Consider the following 19953-nt stretch of genomic DNA (forward strand, 5'->3'; position numbering starts at 1 on the left):
AATTGCTCCAACTAGAATTTTCATTCCAGTGATTAATAGCAATAAGGAAAGTAGATATCTTTGTTTTACTGCTGATTATGTAGAAAGTTTTCAGGACTCAATGCCACTAAAAATATATTCATACTTTCAAGTGATTAAAATACACTGGGTTTGATTCTCAGCATCACATATAAATAAATAAATAAATAGATAAATAAATAAAGTTTCATTGACAAATTTTTTAAAAAAAGATTAAATTGTGTATATTTAACCAGAAAAAAACTTTTAAGTCATATCAAATATAAGATCAATGCAGTCCAGCAGATGTAGATGCACAGAGGCCAAATATTTTCACAAAATTTAGAGATAAGTAAGGAATTACTTGGCTTTCAGAATAGACAGGAAGAATGACAAGACATCAACATTTAATTATATAGTGCATTTCAGCATGAACCTATTTGTAAGTGAACTATTTTGGATTGATTAGTCATAGTACACTACAAAGCCAAGGCTCTATTCATTCCCATTCCACTCTATTTTCTCCCTTCACCCAGTAAGGATCACATTCCAGCAGAAACTCAGTCTCTGTTGTTAATCAACCATCACTCCATACCAAGAAAGTTCCTTGAGAGTCATCCTTAACACACTCCAATGTACTCAGTCCATTCTGTGTTCTTCTAGCTCCTGTGGAGGTCCTGGTGGAGGATCTAGTAAGTTCCAAGGTAAAGGTAAGGTAAGGTTTCCTTATAGACATTTTTTTTTTTTTTTCAGTCAACTTCAGACACAAAAATCTGATTAAATACAATACAGATGACCTAAACAATTTTCTTTGCTAAGGAATGTCAATGACCAGTATATTAGCAACTATTACCTGACTCCAGATGGCATTTATGTAAGATGGCATCAGTTATAGACTGTATGGTAGTGAGAATTTCCCTCAGTAAATGCTTTTCTGGTTGATAAGAAATTTTGTACATGCCAACCAGAAGAAACTTGAGAATCCTTCCATGCAAAGATCATGTCTTTTGTGCAAGTGCCATCTGGGCTTTATTTTGTGTCCATTTCCTAGATCACTGTTTCATATTCAGCTTTCTCACATCACCATGGTGAATAAAAGCTCTGTGTAAATAGGAAGTGGCATGACATGATCCTTAAAAGTGTTTACATTCCTAAATGCAGATGGACTCAGGAGCAAATAAAAACTACATATTCTCAACTTATTGCATTACTAAACAAATATCTAAGTGCTGAGAAAGGCAAGACTTTCTTGCCTGTTTTCTCAAGCCATCCTGATGCTAGAATATGCTGGAAAGAGGATTAGGGGTTTTGTGAAGGAAACTCAACCCAGAGAAGAATTATGATAATCATCTACAGACTGCACAAAGAGCTATATCATTTTGGTGGTGTGGGTTTGTGTGCAGGAGGATTGGGAGATATCTATGAGTAAATCCTTGCGTAGTGATTCTCAATTTGTGTATATGTGTGTGTGTGTGTGTATTTCCCCAGACAATATGTTCCTACATGCATAGAAAAAAATTAACAAAAAAACCCCACAAAACAAACAAACAAAAACCATACCACTGCACACATTACATGAATCGATATACTCATTCAGTACTCACCATAGCAGAATCTGAGGTTTAGGTTTACATCCTTAAATAGAGATGATGCAGTGATGAATGACCCAGGTTCCTGACATTGTAAGAGAAAGAGGAAAATTTAAAGCCAGTCACTGGAGCCAGTGCTAATACTCTGGGCTACCGAACTTTTATCCATCACTCAGCCATAGAGGCCAGGGAGCCCTAGCACATGTGTATACCCCTGGGGGGAGTTACAGCTTTCAGATATTCCAAACACAGTCTATCATCATAAAGTGGCTTCAGTATTCACAAAACACTGGGTGGAGATGGGTACATTTAACAGCAGACATTGCTATAGCGCTAAGTGTGAAGCACACATAGCCCACATGGTTCTGAGCCCCACATACCTCCCAGATACTGAGAGTTGAGAGGGAACTAGTGGGACAGTTAAGGGCAACATCTGCCAGGGCTGGAGTCCCTCCTCAGTCTCTTACTTGTAACAGAAAAGAATCAGGGATATATCTATTATATTTAATAATATGCTCACCACACAACACACATACAAGGGACACTGACAAATAAGAACTCAAAGTATATCTTAGCTGTTAGCCCGGTGTCTATGACTCTTGCATTGTGTCCATGACTCTTGCTCAGCTGGGTTAAAGTGCTAGCACTCACCACATACTATGAACTGTTCCACTGTCAGGTGGCTAGTGTGAGTATGGTCAGCTACTAACACAATGGATATACATGTATTGTACAGAAAAAGACAATAGGAGGAAAAATATAATTAGTAGTATTTATAAATAGTGGGATTTCAATAATTTCAAATCTTTCTTCATAAATTATAAAAATGATCAGTTAACAATATATTCTACATCAAGTAAATGCTTTTGAACAGTTCAAAAGCAGCAGCATTGGGGCTCAGTGGTAGCACACTTACCTAGCATGTGTGAGGCACTGGGTTCAATTCTCAGCACCACATATGAATAAATAAAATAAAGGTCCATCAACAAATAAAAAAATATTTAAAAAAAAGAAGCACCATCAATATACTAACAGTTACTCTGTGTCCTCCTAGTTTCTTCTGAGGACTTATTGTAGTCACTTGCAAGTAACAGCAATGACAGGGAGAACCCACTGAATGTCCTGGTAAGGTCATTTGACTTCATCTGAGATAGAAGTGCTGCCTTCTTGTTTTTTTTTCTACATCAACTAAATTAATATATGAAAAAAAAATCTTATTTGTTCATGTTTTAATAACATGGCAATAAGAGGGTTTGTGTCTACAGGATTTCAATGTCCTTTATTTGTAACTATCTTTTATTCTTTGATAAAGGAAACCAGTCTCAGAAGATTGTTTTTCCTGCCTTTGCCAAAGTACATATCAAAGGTCTGGGATTTGATTGATCATACCCTCAATAAGAAATAGGAATTTATTTTTCACAGATCATCAGGCTGGAGTATCTAAGATCAAGGCACCAACATTTGGTATGGTGAGGGCATCAGGCCGAGTTTGCACAAAGCAGAAGGGATATAAGATGGGATAATACTTTTTTCTCCCTAATATTTTAGTTGTAGATGGACACAATATCTTTATTTATTTTTATGTGGTGCTGAGGATCGAACCCTGTGCCTCACATGTGTGAGGCAAGCACAAGGAGCTACAGCCCCAGCCCAAGATAGTACTCTATCATAGGAACAACTTTGAACCTGTGTCTGGTTGTGGGTGTTGACAGGTTGACACACACCCTCTTTACTTTTAGGACTTTTTTTTTGTTGTCCTTATTCTCAAATTCCTGGATTATAGTGCATTGGCAAGCTGGGATGGGGTGGTTCAAGAATACTGCCTCTGGGATTAATGTGTGCTCAAGCATCCTACAGAAGGGAGGCAGAAGTTTAATCTGAACTCATGTCAGCTTCCACATCTCACCCAAGGCTGATTATTTCAATGTGCTATTTGTGAGGCCTGTATCCAGCTGCCCCATGAGCCCTTCCATGTCCAGAAAGGAATGCTAGATGATATGTGGGAAGGGGCTATTCCAACCAAACAGTGCTGATCTATTTCTGCACTCCAGTGCCTGTGTACTGTTCCCTTTATTCAGACCTACCAGCAGGCCTCTCTGGTCAGTACTCTGGCCAGTCCATCCAATTGTCTGTGAAAACTCCAGTAGATGCCATTTACTTATGTGACTTTCACTCCTTGTCTCACTCGTTGCATCTCTTATAGACTAATGGGATTTAGACAGGTCATGGTACTTCTAAATTTGTGTTTGCCATCTCTAATGTTTTAGGAAATATATGGGGTTAGCACAAAGAATATTTCCCAAATACCTAAGGCTATCACAGGTATAAAACAGTCATGTATATGTGGAGTTGGTTGTCCTTATCTACCACAGAATCCAAGACAGTCTCAAACCCATGGAACTCACTCCCAATGTAGGAAAGGATTCATTGATTTCTTGGGAGTGGATGGAGTCCATCTTTATATTTGTGCTTATGTTTTTACACTGGAGAACACTATGATGGGTAGAGATTGAGAAAGCAAAAGTAAATGACATGACAGAAGAGAATAAGAGCAGGCAACAAAGGAAGGGAAGAGGGAAAGGAGTCAGTGTTGTATTCAGAACATCATGGGAATACTGATTGCCTCTAGGAAGAAGAGGATGACAGAGGCACCTGGCTGCAGTTACAGAATCTGAGGGCTGGGAAATGTAGAAGATCAGGAACCCACTTCCTCACTGCAGAGTTACAATCCAGGCCTTGGAGAGGAGTAGAGAGATGAGAGTCCTGAGATTGGGTGACAGAGTACTCAGCAGTAGCCAGTCCCTACTTCAGCTTTAACTCTCTCCTTTCCTTTCCCATGGCCACCTTATCACTACCACCATTCCTATGCACTCAGAAGATTCTCTTCAGTTTTCCAGAAGATTTAGAGAACACAGATACAAAGTGCATGTAATTCACTTTCTCTCACAACTCTTCTCTGTCCTCTGCCATTTTATTCATGAGCTCCTGTTTTTAGATCTTCTTTTTTCCCACTTTTGGTAGTTAATGAACAAGCTGATTTCACCTAGGCAGTTCATTCAGTCACTTTCCTATGGATAGGTTCTGAGAAATCTGTCCTTGTGTGATCACTTCACCCTGTGAGGGTTCACTGTTGCCTATGCAGTGCTTCATTGACCCACACAACATCTGGGGGCACATGACTACAGTCAACCCCTTAATGTCTATAAAATTTCACTGCTTTCCCTCTCCTTTATTACCATCGTCCTAGTTCCCCACCCACAGGCTACAATAATGAATTATACTGAGCAACCCTGTATAGCGAACCAGCAGCTGGGCTGGAGACAGAAGAGCTGGAACCCATGCTCCTGGAATGAAATGGGAAGAAGTCTGGTCTTCTCTGTGTAACACAAACATGTTCTTATTCTGGGTAGCTCCAGACACCAGTTTTGTCTTCCTTCCAAATGTCACAAACATCTCTTTTTCTGGAGTAACTGAAAGCAGCCAGGACTTTGGGGTTTTGAAGAGGAAAAGAAACAATGAGAGTATGGAGGGAGTATATGGAGGGTGAATCAGATAAGTACACATCTTCTCTGCTCCTTGCCTACATTTTCTGTTTGGTACATCGAGAAAACCAAGGAGAACACTGCACTGGTAGCTGATGTGTGTGTAAGCATGCAAGTGGAGAAGGAGAGTGGTAAAAATCCCTGTGTGCAAGTGAAGGAGGTACCAGGATATGCTCCAAGGGAATGGACACCATTGTATGACCTGCTTCTATTCCTGCCAGGCTGAGGCTCATATTGCTGCTTCAACTAGGAGAGGCTATAGCAGGTGGTAGGTCCAACATGCCCATGAATACAGAGGGTGCTACTCCATTTGTCCTTTGTGAAGATGCTACAAGTATTGTTCAAACTCTCATTCTTCAGGAAATACCTACTCTTGCTCAAATCAACAGGGATAATGGCTAGTGAATAACTAGTTGTGGGGAGACATTGCAAGGTGACCATGACTTCCATCCTTTTCAGGCATCCTGGGAAGAACATGAGGTGGAGAGAGGGAGCCAGGATGCCTCTTGTACAAGAAGATAGTCTTACTAAGTGTCAGCAGGAAAGCAAATTGGGGCGTGGTGGGCTAACACTAGAATCTTCAAGATCAGCTGGGATTTGGTCAAGTCCTGGGAACCCTCAAACCATGTAGATCCCTGTTGGGGACTGGGGTCACCTAATGCCAATATTTCTCTTTTAAATGGAGATTCTCGGGAAGAGTTTTTTTTCTGTGATTTTTTTTTTGAATACACATTTCAAATTCAAACAAAACCAACACTACTAGGGAATGCACATACATGGGATAAAGGAGCTAGATTGCAAGTTTCTTACATTTGTTTTTTGATTTTGGATAACATATACATACCTGATTTCATAACACTTTAAAAAATACAATCTATTCTAAAATGATGAAATCCATATGGACTCACAGTCAATGGATTATTTCAATTAAAATGAACAGAGACAAATTTAATGGGAATGTACACCAGGAAAATCAAAAGAGCAACCAACAAATTGTCTATATTTAATATGTTGGTTTACATGATGGATTCTAGGGAGTTCAGGGATACAGGGGCAGGGCCGTTTCATTCTCAGAACCATTCCCCGATGTCACCAGAACTTCTGTGCCTCAGGGGTCCCAAGTGTGTGGGACTGGATCTTACAAAGTCAGAGTCAGAAACTCCCCTTTCTTTCCTTTGCATCAGGTTCACTGTTTAGATGACTGGCTCCTGAAGGTGCCCAAGTGAATATCTAGGTGAATTAGTTCCTAGAGCATATTCACAGACAACTTGTACCTACAGATAACACCCACAGCAGAAGGTAGAAGAAAAGCTATGTACACTTTGGATGTGGGTACATAGGACCTGGGTGGTTATGGTCCAAAGTCACCATTCAGGGCCTAAGGAACCCTGTGCTCTGAACACACTTCACAGCCTGTGCCTACTCCCTTGTATCTCCTCAGTGAGCCACACCTGTTTGTGTTGCAGCTTTCTATTCCGACTCATTAGAGGAGAGTGACCTGCAATCTTGGGGATCAGAGGAGCTGGGGCTTTCCTAGAATGAGAAGCTCCAATCAGAGAAGAGGCACAAGGACAGAAGCTACATCCTACTCTTCCTCTCCATAGTTTCAATTAGATAGTTTATGTTTTTGTATGCATAATGGTTAATTTTTGTAAATAAGTTTGTTTTCAATGTTGGATATTTTAGTATTAAATGATAGTCACTTTCTGTCTAAAAAAATCATAGGAAAACAAAGGTAAAATTTGATGTATTTATTATAAAGCTGTCACCTTATTTACTACCATTACTCTCACTCTTTCACTCCTATATACCTCATTTTGTCTTAATTAAAAACAGTGGTATCAACATTTTTCATGTTAACTTTCAATTCATCACTTTTCACATCTCCTTATTTCAACTTTTCTCTAGGAATTTTGTTGACAGAAGTTTGTTCCTGTAAGAGGGACCTTGGAAACAAATTTAGCCAAGATCTTCCATGATCACTGGGATATTGAGGACTTTATACCTAAGTCTCATTAAGACTGAGAACTTTCATAGTGACCTTACTCATGTAAACCCTCTTCTCCTAAGATACCTGTGCATAGAATTGGCATCAATATTTTTCTGTCACCCAACTTTATATGAAATTTGTTTCTATGAATTTTTAAGAGCAACAGGATTCAGTAAAACTTTTCTTTGTTAACAGAGCTTTTTTCTATCGGGTCTGTGCAATCAATGCTCAAAAGAAAGACATCTCGCTTCCTGCCAATTCCTGGCTTTGTACTTCCCCCAATCTTCAGTGACTCTTCTGTTTCACCACCTCCTTTGTAGCTGTCCTTCTTTATTGTGATCCTGCACCTGTTTATTGCTCCTCCATAGCAGGCTTGTCTTAGAAAGGTACAACTGCTTCCATGTTCCCGAAATCCATAGTTATTTCCTTCAAACGGCTTCCATTTTCAGAACCCTGTAGTGGTTTCTTTCCTACTATGTACAGTTATTTTCTTCTTGAATTATTTATATTACTACTTCTTTTTTTTTTTTTTTTTAATATCAAACCCAGTGCCTTGCACATGCCAGGCAAATGCACTACCACTGAGCCACAGCCCCAGACCTATATTTCTTCTTTATATTGATCTGTTCCATTGTAAAATAATCAACTAGTAGTTTCTACTGGCTTATTTCTCTCACCAAATATTTTTGTCCTTTGATCCTTATCTTTTGAGTTATCTGATTTTGAGTTATTAATTTTTACTTTATTTCTGGGACTATTTTTGAAGTGATTTTTTTTAAGCTGTGAGAGCTAATATTTAGTTAGTGTGTGTGTTTGTGTCTCTTAAATCCTTATATCCACAAATATGCATGTGCATGTTCATGTGAAACCAGGCCTACAACTCTGTTGGCAAATGGGTTTTGCTCTTTTCAGGCATGATGTATGATGCCTTGTGTATGTCACAGGATCCCCAAAGCTTGTTCTTAAATTGTTACTCATGTTAATTTTACATATTTTGGAAATAAATTCTGAAAAAGTAATCTTCAGTTTTCATAACAGATTTTTATATATTGGGCCCACATATAAAAAGATGTCAGCCAGGGCTGGGGTTGTGGCTCAGTGGTATAGCATTTGCCTAGCATGTGTGAGGCACTGGTTTTGATCCTCAGTACTGCATTAAAAAAAATAAACAAATAAAATAAAGTTACTATGTCCACCTACAACTAAAAACATTAAAAAGAAAGATTTATGTCATCTGATGCTGAGAATAACATGCATCATAAAAAGAATACAATGCTATCATTTACAACAAGGTTTATGAACATATAGGACAGTATGCCAAAGGAAATAAGGGGACATAGAAAGAAATGCTACATGATCTAATTTTCATCAGAAATCTAAACCAGCTGAACTCCCAGGGGCAGATAGTGGTTACCATGGGTGTGGGCCTTGGAAAAATGGGGAGCTGCCGGCAAAAGGGTACAAAGTTTCAGTGATGCAAGATGAGGAAGTTCTGGAAATGGAATCTGCATTCTAGGAAATACCCTACATAGTTCCACTTATGCTTGAAACGCAAAAACATTGTCCTCAGAGTAATAAATTATTAACATTATGTCACATCATACATGTGCCCACAGTGACAGAAACTGTTTTCAAGTATATTAGTTGAATATCTACTTGCTAAAACTACATGCTATCATGATACAACCAGTAAATTTATGCAAAAGTTAGCTAGAAACACCATAGGATTTATCAAGCTATTGATGAAGTGTTGTACTATAAATGGATGACACCAAAAAAAATTATTTGTAAGGTGAAATCTGTGTTGTTCCTCGTGCATCTTTATCAATTACATTGTGCTGTATAAATAATAAAAAAAAGATCATGATTCATTATATGTAACTGTCCTTTTTCTGTGATTTTTTTCATAGGGCTGTTCAAATTTTCATTTTGCCTTTCAGTCTGTTCTGTGTTTCTGTAACAAAATAGCAAAAACTGGATTACCCATAAAGAAAAGGCATTTATTTTTCTTTTCTAGAGTCTGGGGAGGTGCTGGCAATTGATTAGACTTTTTGCTGTATTATCCCATGGCAAAAAGTGAGAGGGCAAGAGAAACCAACAAAGGGCTGAATTTGCCTTTATTAAAAAAAAAAAAAAAAAAATTCTCAAAATTAAAAACCCACTCCCACAAAAAAGAAGACAGACCTCATGACTGAATTACCTCTCAAAGATACCACTTATTAACTCTCTTACAATGAGGATTACAATTCCAACACAGGAAACTTGGAGGGCACATTCAAACCATTGCAGCCACTCAAAGTGTCAAGTCCTGCAGTGAGGTCACAATTTCTCAGCCTTACTGTCTTAACAACTCTAGTGAGCACACCTGCAAGTGCACTCAGCAGAGGGGTCTCATGTATAATACTACATAATGCCACAGGTTGGTTCTACCTGTTAATGGGCCCTAAATCGTTAGAACCTGTCTTACCTGAGGGATAAAATGTAGGATATTTCCTCCAAGGACAGCATGAACCCATGAACAAGGGCCATCCAGGGAAGGCTCCATTCAGCAGTGTGGAAAACTTCCTGTCCAAGTGAATGATCTATCTCCATGGTAGCCCCAGAGGTATAGATGGAAAGCAGGGGGAAGAGATGGTAAACTGCACAATGTAACTTTCATACCAGAGAGGTCAGAGAAATCCCAGTGTTTGACTGGATTATTTTTCTTTAGAAATGGAAACTTGAAGTAGAAATTATTGGGATTCATTGGAAAAAGACATTAGTGTTTTTATATATTTGGTTTGTGGCACTGGCAGAGCACACTACTGTGCACGCTGGGGTCTTATGGAATACAGTGCTCAGTCTGGGCTGAGGGAAGGGATAAGGTCTTTATCGTAAAACAATATTTTTTTTTTTTATACCTTCATTTGGTTTATTTATTTTTATGTGGTGCTGAGGATCAAACCTAATACCTCCATATGCTATGCAGGTGCCCTTAACACTGAGGCACAGCCCCAGCCCCTAAACAATATTTTTAACAACAAAGGGTTAACAGTCTAGAAGTTAAGAAAAATTAAAAACTTGAAGCTCCCAATTAAGTAAATGAAAATTAAAACAAATTAAATCTATGAAACAAATCAAAATAACTGGAAATAATAAACATCTGTCCATAATAACTTTGAATATAAGTGGTCTCAACCTCCACTTAAAAAATATAGACTGGCTCCAAAGTACATGTATGAAGACATGAATTGGTGGTGTCAACATACTTTATATACAACCAGAGATATGAAAAATTGCGCTGTATATGTGTAATAAGAATTATAATGCATTCTGCTGTCATTTATTTTTTTAAATCAATATATATATTAGAATGGATTAAAGAAGAAAACCCAATCACCGGCTGTTTGCAAGAGAGTCATCTTCAAGACAAAGATGTCTATGGAGTGAAAGTAAAAGGATACAAAGAGATATTCTGTGAAAATTGAGTCTGAAAACTAGCAGGAATAGCTATTCTCATGTATGACAAAGAAGATTTGTCATATAAGCAAAAATTAATCAGAAGAGACAAGGAAGTTCACTATATGATGTTAAAAAACAATAAAAGAAGATACAATTATCAATATTTATGCCCCAAATGTTAGTACACCTTATTATATAAAACACTTCTTGACTTTCAGTCTCAATATAAAAATATTGGGTGATTTCAATGTACCTTTTCAATAAGAGAAAGATCACCCAGACATAAAATCAATAAAGGCAATTTTGATCTAAATGATACCATAAATCAAATGGACCTAACAAACATCTGCATAATATGTCGCCCAACAACAGCTGTACACTCTCTTCTCAGCAATTAATGGAACACTTTCAAAAATAGACCACGTTTTAGGACATGAAGCAAGTCTTAGCAAATACAGTAAAACTGATACTATCCTATGCATCTTATCATATCATAATGGATTAAAATTAAAATCAACAACAAGAATACTTCCAGAAACCACATAAACACATGGAAAGCAAACTATACTCTTTTAAATTTAGGAGGGCTGGATCATAGAAGAAAATGAATGGAGAAAAAAATCCCTACAACTAAACAAGAACAGCAATACTACATACCAAAATCTCTGGAACATTATAGAAGTGGTACTAAGAGGAAAGTTTATGGCATTAAGTATTTTTTTTTTTTTTATTGTTGGTTGTTCAAAACATTACATAGTTCTTGATATATCATCTTTCACACTTTGCTTCAAGTGGGTTATGAACTCCCATTTTTAGCCCATATACAGATTGCAGAATCACATCAATTACACATCCATTGATTTACATATTGCCATACTAGTGACTGTCGTGTTCTGCTACCTTTCCTATCCTCTACTATCCCCCCTCCCCTATGGCATTAAGTATTCACATTAAAAAAAAAAAAAAAAGAAAAGAAAAACAGAAAGATCACAAAAGATCATAAATATACCATCTTATGCTTCATCTCAAGCCCTAGAAAAGTAAAAACAAACTAATTCCAAAACTAGTAGAAGATGGGAAATAATTGTGGAGTAGAATAGAAATTAATGAAATCGAGAAAAAAAAATAGAAGGGTCAATACAAAGAAGAGTTGGTTCTTTGAAAAGATAAACATGATTGATAAATTCCTAGCCAAACTACCCACTGGGCAAAGTTGTGCATACCTGTAGTGCTAGCAACTCAGAAGGCTGAGACAGGAGGATTGTTGAATTCAAAGCCACTCTAGCAACTTTATGAGACCAGTCTGAAAATAAAAATTTAAAAAGGTTTGGGGATGTGGCTCAGTGTTAAAGTGCCCCTGGTTAGATCCCCATTATAAAAAATTAAAAAATAAAAATAAAAAACAACCAGAACAAAAAATCAACAAAATTAGAGATGAGAAAGGGTATATCACCACAGACATTTCTGAAATTCAGAGTACAATTAGGGCATATTTTGAAAACTTACATTTCCATAAATCAGAAAATATAGAACACACTGACAAATTTCTAGACTCATATAACCTACCCAAATTGAACCAAGAGGATATAGAGAACCTAATAAGACCAATATCAATCAACAAGATTGAAGAAGTGATAAAAAGCCTCTCAACAAAGAAAAGCCAAGGACTAGATGGATTCTTAGCTGAGTTATACCAGACCTTTAATGAAGAACTAACACCAATCCTCCTGAAACTACTCCATGAAATAGAAAGGAAGGGAAGATTCCCAAACTCAGTCTATGAAACCAGTATCATCCTGGTATTAAAGATTTTTAAAGGTACATCAAGGAAGAAAACCTATAGATCAATATCTCTGATGAACCTGGATACAAAAATCCTTAATTAAATATTAGCAATATGCATTCAATAACCCACTAAGAAGACTTACATCATGATCAAGTTATATTCATCCTAGTGATCATGGTTGGTTCAACATACATAAATCAATAAATGTAATTCATCACGCAAACAGAATCCATGACAAAAATCACATGATCATCTTAATAGTTGCAGGAAAAAAAAAAAAAAAACAAAAAAACTTTGACAACATTCAGCAGCCATTCATGTTAAAAACCCTAGGAAAAAAAATAAAAAACAGGGATAGAAGCTTACCCTGTCATAAAGGCTATATGTGACAAACTCCAGCCAATATCATACTGAATGGAGAAAAAAGAAAGAAAGAATTTCTCTAAAATCAGGAATAAGACAAGATTGTCCACTATCACTACTCCTATTCAATATAGTCATTGAAAGTCTAGTCAGAGAAATCAGGCAAGAGAAAAAAATTAAAAGGATAAAAATAGTAAAAGAAGAAATCAAATAATCTGTTTGCTGACATGATTCTATACTTAGAAGACCCAAAATTCTCCATCAAAATCTTCTAGAGGATCCTGGAAGGAAGATGGCGGCGAGGGGAGTGCATTGCCCCCGTGTGCTGCTTCACTGTGTGGGAGTATGACAAGTCAGGACGGCTAAAGGATATCTTGTTAGGAATTTCCAGCAATAGTGGGGTGCTCCGGAACCTGGAGGAAGGATTTCCATCGCACGAGGATCAGCTACGGGGACTCAAACGCGAGAGGTTTGTCGCACAGAGGGTAACACTGCTTATTCAGCAAATCGCCCCGCAGCTAGAGTCTGCAGCGCGCACTGGGATAGAGACGCAGGGTTACAGCGCTGCAGTTTCTGCCAGCCGCGCAAGCACCGTACTCAGGGCTGAATTCTGGGTTCGAGACGGGGGAAGGAAGCGGTCCATCTCGGTTCTCCTCACCGGTCAGACCACAGAGGAGGCCAGCAGCCACCATGTTGGTAAACTGACGTCACCACCCCTGTATTCGACTGACCGCAGCTCATTCAGCCATAGAACAGGTAATTTCAGGCTGCAATTCGCCTGCGGCTTGCAGACAGATTGCTAGGGTTCAGCGCCTGGGTGCTTCTTAGAACCTGATCTTATCGGAGTGAACACCGAGCATGGGGCGGCCGAGTTCCGGCTCCCAGAACCGTCCCGGAACCGCCCTGGCCCAGGGCTGCTGAGCCTGCGGAGGCTGCTTCTTGGACCCTGCTCCTATCAGAGCATACAACAAGCACTAAGCAGCCGAATTCCGGCTCCCGGAACTGAGCCCGCGGGGACTGCTTCTTGGAGCTTACACTTATAGGAGCTTACACCGAGCACGGAGCGGCCGAGTTCCGGCTCCCGGAACTTCCCTGGCCCGGGGCTAGGAGCCCGCGGAAACTGCTTCTCGGTCCGGGTCCTGCTGAGGGCCGGTCAGGACTCACCCGGTGCTTTGGTTGCCCGGCAAGGGGAACGAAATGCTGCCATTCGCATAGGATACCAACATGGCAGAGATCTGATGTCTGCAGAAAGCGGCGGAGGAGGGAACTTCATCAATACCAGCGGTGACATAAGCAGTTGGTCTCCTGGTAGGGGGGGTGAGGCACAGTCACCCGAGTCTCCTCAATTTGTCGTCGAGCCAGAGGGGAGGAGCCGGGCCGCCGCCAGCGCCCGGAGCAGGCCCAGCGGCTCGCCAGCGTGGTGACCGCGTGACCCCAATTGGAGAGGGGGCGGAGCGGAGCCACCACCCGCACCCGCAAGGTGGGCAGACCCGCGACCCAGTGGTACATGGGCGTGGTAGGAGGGGCAGGGCAGAGCCGCCGTTCGCGCTTGCAAGGTAAACAGACCTGTGATAGCCTGGCGGGTCAGGCCCAGTGGCCTGCCAGTGTGGTACACACGTCACCCCAACTGGAGTAGGGGCAGAGCAGATCCTTCTCCCACGCCCTGATCAGGCCCTGCCGGTGTGGTGGTCACGTGACCCCAATTGGAGTGGGGGCGGAGCGGAACCGCCACCCGTGCCCGCAGGGTGAGCAGACCAGTGATCAACCTGCAGATCAGGCCCAGGGGTCCACAGGCGTGGTAGGAGGGGCAGGGCAGATCCGCCGCCCGCGCCTCCAAGGTAGGCAGACCTACAACAGACCGGCGGATCAGGCCCAGGAGCCTGCCGGCGTGGTACAAACACCACCCTAATTGGAGTAGTGGCAGAGCAGAGTCGCCGCCCGTGCCAGGAACAGGCCCAGCGTCCTGCAGGCGGGGTAGTCACGACACCCCAATTGGAGTAGGGGCAGAGCAGAGCCTCCACCCGTGCCCGAAAGGTGGGCAGATCTGCGACCGACCAGCGGGACAGGCCGAGTGGCCTGCCGGTACGACAGACACGTCACCCCATTTGGAGTAGGGGCAGAGTAGAGCCGCCGCCCGCGCCTGCAGGGTAGGCAAACCTGCAACCGACCGGCGGATCAGGCCCGGTGGCCTGCTGGCGTGGTACACTCGTCACCCCAATTGGAGTAGGGGCAGAACAGAGCCGCCGCCAGCTCCCAGAACAGGCCCAGTGACCTGCCGGCGTAGTAGCCACGACACCCCAATTGGAATAAGGAGAGAGCAGAGCCGCCGCCCGCACCTGCAGGAAAGATACGCAAGCAGTATGAAAAGACAAGGAAAGAAAGGACCACAAGCAATGCAGGTCAACGCAACTTTAGAAGAGGTAACAGCTGCAGCAGATGGAATGTCAGATAAAGAATTCAGGATATACATGCTTCAGATGATCTGGAGAATCAAGGAAGACATTAAACAGCAACATCAGACAATGAAAGATCACTTCGACAACGAATTACGCAAACAAATCCAGGAAGCAAAGGATCAACTATACAGGGAGATAGAGGTTATAAAAAACAAACAAACAGAAATCCTAGAAATGCAGGAAGCAATAAACCAACTTAAAAACTCAATGGAGAATACTACCAGCAGAGTAGAACACTTAGAAGATAGAACATCAGACAATGAAGACAAAGTATTTCAACTGGAAAAGAACATAGACAGCTCAGCAAGACTGTTAAGAAACCATGAGCAGAACATCCAAGAAATATGGGATAACATTAAGACACCAAACTTAAGAGTCATTGGGATACAGGAAGGTACAGAGCTCCAAACCAAAGGAATGAGAAGTCTATTCAATGAAATAATACAAGAAAACTTCCCAGACTTGAAGAATGAGACAGAATCCCAAATCCTAGAAGCCTACAGGATGCCAAATGTGCAAAATCATAAGAGATCCACACCTAGACACATTATAATGAAGATGCCCAACATACAGAATAAGGAGAGAATTTTAAAAGCTACAAGAGAAAGGAAGCAGATTACATTTAGGGGTAAGCCAATCAGGATAACAGCTGATCTTTCAACACAGACTCTGAAAGCTAGAAGATCCTGGAATAACATATTTCAAACACTGAAAGAAAATGGGTTCCAACCAAGAATTGTGTATCCAGCGAAATGAAGCTTCAGGATGGAGGATGAAATTAAAACCTTCCACGATAAACAAAAGTTTAAAGAATTCGCAGCTAGAAAACCATCTCTTCAAAACATCCTCGCCAAAGCATTACAGGAAGAGGAAATGGAAAATAACAATGAAAACCAACAGTGGGAGGTAGGACAGTAAAGGGGGGAGGGGAATAATCAAAGAGGAAAACAAACCATGTTTAGTAACAGAAATAAACAAATATGGCTGGAAGAACAACCCATATCTCAATAATAACCCTAAATGTTAATGGCTTAAACTCACCAATTAAGAGACACAGGCTAGTAGAATGGATCACAAAACAAGACCCAACAATATGCTGCCTACAGGAGACGCATTTGATAGGAAAAGACATACATAGGCTGAAGGTGAAAGGTTGGGAAAAATCATATCACTCATATGGACTTCGGAAACAAGCAGGAGTGTCCATACTCATATCAAATAAAATAGATTTCAAGCCAAAGTTAATCAAAAGAGATAAAGAGGGACACTACATACTGCTTAAGGGAACCATACACCAACAAGACATAACAATCATAAATATTTATGCCCCAAACAATGGTGCAGCTATGTTCGTCCAACAAACTCTTCTCAAGTTCAAGAGTCTAATAGACCACCATACCATAATCATGGGAGACTTCAACACACCTCTCTCGCCACTGGACAGATCTTCCAAACAAAAGTTGAATAAGGAAACTATAGAACTCAATAACACTATTAATAACCTAGACCTAATTGACATATATAGAGTATACCACCCAACATCAAGCAGTTACACTTTTTTCTCAGCAGCACATGGATCCTTCTCAAAAATAGATCATATATTATGTCACAGGGCAACTCTTAGACAATATAAAGGAGTAGAGATAATACCATGCATCTTATCAGATCATAATGGAATGAAACTGTAAATCAACGATAAAAGAAGGAAGGAAAAAGCATACATCACTTGGAGAATGAACAATAGGTTACTGAATGATCAATGGGTTATAGAAGACATCAAGAAGGAAATTAAAAAGTTCTTAGAGATAAATGAAAACACAGACACAACATATCGGAATCTATGGGACACATTGAAAGCAGTTCTAAGAGGAAAATTCATTGCTTGGAGTTCATTCCTTAAAAAAAGAAAAAAAAACAACAAATAAATGATCTCATACTTCATCTCAAAATCCTTGAAAAAGAAGAGCAAAACAACAGCAAAAGAAGTAGAAGGCAAGAAATAATTAAAATCAGAGCTGAAATTAATGAAATCAAAACAAAAGAAACAATTGAAAAAATTGACAAAACTAAAAGTTGGTTCTTTGAAAAAATAAACAAAATCCACAGACCCTTAGCGATGCTAGCGAAGAGAAGAAGAGAGAGAACTCAAATTACTAGCATACGGGATGAAAAAGGCAATATCACAACAGACACTTCAGAAATACAGAAGATAATCAAAAACTATTTTGAATCCTTATACTCCAACAAATTAGAAGATAGTGAAGGCATAGATAAATTTCTTAAGTCATATGATCTGCCCAGATTGAGTCAGGAGGATATAGAAAACCTAAACAGACCAATATCAATTGAGGAAATAGAAGAAACCATAAAAAGACTACCAACTAAGAAAAGCCCAGGTCCGGATGGGTATACAGCAGAATTTTACAAAACCTTTAAAGAAGAACTAATACCAATACTTTTCAAGCTACTTCAGGAAATAGAAAAGGAGGGAGAACTTCCAAATTCATTCTATGAGGCCAACATCACCCTGATCCCGAAACCAGACAAAGACACTTCAAAGAAAGAAAACTGCAGACCAATATCTCTAATGAACCTAGATGCAAAAATCCTCAATAAAATTCTGGCGAATCGGATACAAAAACATATCAAAAAAATTGTACACCATGATCAAGTAGGATTCATCCCTGGGATGCAAGGCTGGTTCAATATACGGAAATCAATAAATGTTATTCACCACATCAATAGACTTAAAAATAAGAACCATATGATCATCTCGATAGATGCGGAAAAAGCATTCGACAAAGTACAGCATCCCTTTATGTTCAAAACTCTAGAAAAACTAGGGATAACAGGAACATACCTCAATATTGTAAAAGCAATCTATGCTAAGCCCCAGGCTAGCATCATTCTGAATGGAGAAAAACTGAAGGCATTCCCTCTAAAATCTGGAACAAGACAGGGATGCCCTCTCTCTCCACTTCTGTTCAACATAGTTCTCGAAACACTGGCCAGAGCAATTAGACAGATGAAAGAAATTAAAGGCATAAAAATAGGAAAAGAAGAACTTAAATTATCACTATTTGCAGATGATATGATTCTATACCTAGCAGACCCAAAAGGCTCTACAAAGAAACTATTAGAGCTAATAAATGAATTCAGCAAAGTGGCAGGATATAAAATCAACACGCATAAATCAAAGGCATTCCTGTATATCAGCGACAAATCCTCTGAAATGGAAATGAGGACAACCACTCCATTCAAAATATCTTCAAAAAAAATAAAATACTTGGGAATCAACCTAACAAAAGAGGTGAAAGACTTATACAATGAAAACTACAGAACCCTAAAGAGAGAAATAGAAGATCTTAGAAGATGGAAAAATATACCCTGTTCATGGATAGGCAGAACTAACATCATCAAAATGGCGATATTACCAAAAGTTCTCTATAGGTTTAATGCAATGCCAACCAAAATCCCAACGGCATTTCTTGTAGAAATAGAGAAAGCAATCATGAAATTCATATGGAAAAATAAAAGACCCAGAATAGCAAAAACAATGCTAAGCAGGAAGTGTGAATCAGGCGGTATAGCGATACCAGACTTCAAACTATACTACAGAGCAATAGTAACAAAAACAGCATGGTACTGGTACCAAAACAGGCGGGTGGACCAATGGTACAGAATAGAGGACACAGAAACCAATCCACAAAACTACAACTATCTTATATTTGATAAAGGGGCTAAAAGCATGCAATGGAGGAAGGATAGCATCTTCAACAAATGGTGCTGGGAAAACTGGAAATCCATATGCAACAAAATGAAACTGAATCCCTTTCTCTCGCCATGCACAAAAGTGAATTCAAAATGGATCAAGGAGCTTGATATCAAATCAGAGACGCGCCGTCTGATAGAAGAAAAAGTTGGCTATGATATACAGTCGGTGGGGTCGGGCTCCAAATTCCTCAATAGGACACCCATAGCACAAAAGTTAATAACTAGAATCAACAAATGGGACTTACTCAAACTAAAAAGTTTTTTCTCAGCAAAAGAAACAATAAGAGAGGTAAATAGGGAGCCTACACCCTGGGAACAAATCTTTACTCCTCACACTTCAGATAGAGCCCTAATATCCAGAGTATACAAAGAACTCAAAAAATTAGACAATAAGAGAACAAACAACCCAATCAACAAATTGGCCAAGGACCTGAACAGACACTTCTCAGAGGAGGACATACAGTCAATCAACAAGTACATGAAAAACTGCTCAACATCTCTAGCTGTCAGAGAAATGCTAATCAAAACCACCCTAAGATACCATCTCACTCCAGTAAGATTGGCAGCCATTAGGAAGTCAAACAACAACAAGTGCTGGCGAGGATGTGGGGAAAAGGGTACACTTGTACATTGCTGGTGGGACTGCAGATTGGTGCAGCCAATTTGGAAAGCAGTATGGAGATTTCTTGGAAAGCTGGGAATGGAGCCACCATTTGACCCAGCTATTCCCCTTCTTGGTCTATTCCCTAAAGACCTAAAAAGAGCATGCTACAGGGACACTGCTACATCGATGTTCATAGCAGCACAATTCACAATAGCAAGACTGTGGAACCAACCTAGATGCCCTTCAATAGACGAATGGATAAAAAAAATGTGGCATTTATACACAATGGAGTATTACTCTGCATTAAAAAATGACAAAATCATAGAATTTACAGGGAAATGGATGGCATTAGAGCAGATTATGCTAAGTGAAGCTAGCCAATCCCTAAAAAACAAATGCCAAATGTCTTCT

At 39.8% G+C, this 19953-nt stretch overlaps 1 protein-coding gene across 5 annotated transcripts in view; it reads right to left on the bottom strand.

Moving 5' to 3' along the window:
• Window positions 1–260: 260 nt before the first annotated feature.
• The window catches only part of Znf280b (zinc finger protein 280B), a 75030-nt gene continuing 55337 nt past the window's right edge, over window positions 261–19953 (bottom strand). For 3 of the 5 annotated variants that reach the window (XR_011708396.1, XR_011708395.1, XR_011708397.1), the window contains 2 exons: window positions 1602–1671; window positions 261–686 (listed from right to left, as the gene is read on the bottom strand). The gene's annotated coding sequence lies outside the window, so the exon portion shown is untranslated. Of the gene's footprint in view, window positions 687–1601; window positions 1672–6579; window positions 6661–9585; window positions 9697–19953 lie in introns of those variants that run through there. The other 2 variants (XR_011708399.1, XR_011708398.1) reach the window with 2 other exon arrangements.

This window comes from Marmota flaviventris, chromosome 1 (genome assembly GCF_047511675.1).
Source record: "Marmota flaviventris isolate mMarFla1 chromosome 1, mMarFla1.hap1, whole genome shotgun sequence".
NCBI lineage: Eukaryota > Metazoa > Chordata > Mammalia > Rodentia > Sciuridae > Marmota > Marmota flaviventris.